The sequence below is a fragment of the Lipotes vexillifer genome, unplaced genomic scaffold (genome assembly GCF_000442215.2).
Source record: "Lipotes vexillifer unplaced genomic scaffold, Lipotes_vexillifer_v1.1 scaffold1281, whole genome shotgun sequence".
In the NCBI taxonomy this organism is placed as follows: Eukaryota; Metazoa; Chordata; class Mammalia; order Artiodactyla; family Lipotidae; genus Lipotes; species Lipotes vexillifer.
In genome coordinates this window covers 265,307-268,098 of record NW_006775290.1, presented here as the reverse complement: position 1 = coordinate 268,098, position 2,792 = coordinate 265,307, and positions in this window count along the sequence as shown.

The window sequence follows — 2,792 nt, the reverse complement described above, 5'->3', positions numbered from 1 at the left end:
AAAAAAAAAAAAATTCTATCTATCTATCTATCTATCTATCTATCTATCTATATATATATATATATATATAATTAAAAAGATGTAAAAGGGAAACAGGTTCACAGATATAGAAAACAAACTAGTGGTTACCACTGGGGAGAGGGAAGGGGAGGGGCAAGATAGATGTATGGGATTAAGAGATACAAACTACTATGTGTAAAATATAAGCCACAAGGATATATTATATAGCACCGGGAATTATAGCCATTATTTTGTAATAACTTTTTTTTTTTTTTGCGGTACACGGACCTCTCACTGTTGTGGCCTCTCCCGTTGCGGAGCACAGGCTCCGGACACGCAGGCTCAGCGGCCGTGGCTCACGGGCCCAGCCGCTCCGCGGCATGTGGGATCCTCCCGGACCAGGGCACGAACCCGTGTCCCCTGCATCGGCAGGCGGACTCTCAACCACTACGCCACCAGGGAAGCCCTGTAATAACTTTTAATGGAGTACAATCTATAAAAATATTGAATCACTATGCTGTATACCTGAAACTAATATAATATTGTAAATCAGCTATACTTCAATAAAAAAAATACAGAAAATAAATAAATAAAGAGATGTAAAAAGTTAAAAAAAAAAGAATTTCTCTATGTTAAGGCCTATTGTGCAGATAATGGTCTACTTTGTTCTATCTCTAGGAAACATGTTTCAAAAGGCTAAGAGCTATTTCACCACATAGGTAGCTATCTCCTCGTGTACCCACATCACCATACATGCTAGGCATCACCCTCATAACACCCTGTATACTTTCCTTATGCTACTTATCACAGATATAATCAAATATTTCTTTTTTTGTTAGCGTCTGTTTTAAACTATCTACCTTAATAGATTTTAAACTCCACTAAGTCAGCAAATTTGTTTCATTTACAATTGTATTCCTAGTGCCTAGCACAATTATTGATTCCTAATACATGCTCAGTAAATATGTGTGGAGAGGGAGGACTAGAGGGAAGGAAGAACAAAAGCCAGCAAGAAAGGAAAGATAAAAATAAGGCAGGAAGATGGAGGAAAAGAGATGGATATAAAAATGATTTAGATGGCGCAGTCAACATGACTTATGGATGAATAGATTAATAATAATCAACCATTTTAACCTAAAAAAAGCAATTTACATAGCAGTGCATGGCATCTATAGAACAATCACACTTGGTTTTAATATGTAGATTGGATGTATGGACTATAACTTGTTTGTAGGAGTCTGAAACAGTCTTGGTTTCCTTATACAATAAATCTCCGTTTTCAAATGAATCCTGATCTGTGGAAGTGTCCTATCCAGAAGTCTTTAAAGTATACATATCATGCATTCAGTAGTGCTACTCAAAAACCTCTGAGTTGTTCTTGACACTTTTCTCATCCTTGCCACACATTTCCAATTCATTACCAAGTTCTGTCAGTGTTGCTTCCTTGCTATCTTTTGAATCATCTTCCCCTTAGTCTCCACTGTCACAAGTCTACCCTAAGCTGTCTTTTCTTTGGTCAACTGAAATTACTTCCTAACTGGTCTTCCTGTTCCTACTCCAGATCCTTCAATTCACTTTCGCTGCTGAAACTAAAGTGTTTCCAAACACAAAGATGGGCATGTCAACTTCATGCTTAAAAGTTATTAGTGGCTCAAGACTCTTAAAAGCCAAAATTCTTAGTTAATTCTTAGATAGTGTCCTACAAGATGTTGTGTGGTATGATCTTCCCTTCCCTTTCAAGCCTCCTCTTATAGCACTCTCATCCTCACCCTCTACACTCCAGTCACTCTAGCCTGATTTCAGTGACTTTAATGTATCATTCTATCCTGCTATCAGGTTACTGTTATTGTTTCCTTCATCTAGAATGTTCCTGCATACCTATGCCCTTCACCTACCTAGTCAGGGCCTACTCATGTTTTAGGTCTGAGCTAAAGTAACACTTCTTCAGGAAAGCTTTCCCTTGGCCAACCTTGCCCGCTCATCTAGGTCAGGTTCCTTTTGAATATGCTCCATGTAACCATGTTCTTGACATTAATAAATTTTTTCTCAGATTGGAATTATACACTTACTCATGTGATTATCTGATTAATATATATTTTGCTAATGAGAAGATAAAGTCCATGAGAACCATGTCTGTTTTTGCTCAACATTAAATCAACATTTCCTAGCATAATAAATGGCACATTGCTGATGATCAATAAATATCTTTGTAAGAGGTAAAAATATAAGTGCAATCAAAGAGGTATAATTTTTTAAATGTTCTCATAAAACAGGAAACTTTTTTGTAATTCTATTTTTAACCTAAAGTTGAAGACTTAGATTTAATATTCAGTTAACTTCCTCTACAACTTAAAAGAAGGGTAACATCACTATTTGGTGACAGTTTCTTTTTATGAAAAAATATTGAAATACCAGGGTTGTTATATTGTAACCTTGTGATGAAGCCAAATTAATATGCTCTACATCTTGATCTTATCAGCAAATCATCTTTCATTTGAATAATGAAATGTCTCCATGGAGCCAAGGTTTTATTGTGTTCACATATTTGCCTAGTGGAGAACAGTTCGAGTATCTATTCAAATGGTATGAAAGAGTTACATGATATGGGCTATGTTGAGAAATTGATTCACTGATCTATTTTGACAGAAAATGTCCTCAGAGACTGCTTTTACATTTAAAAGCACTGGGTCAGTCTTAGCAGCAACAAAGCCCCTTAATTGCTGTTATTTAAAAATTGTGACCTCTCTCAGGCTCCTCCTGGCTAGAACAACAACAACAACAAAATAGTTTTC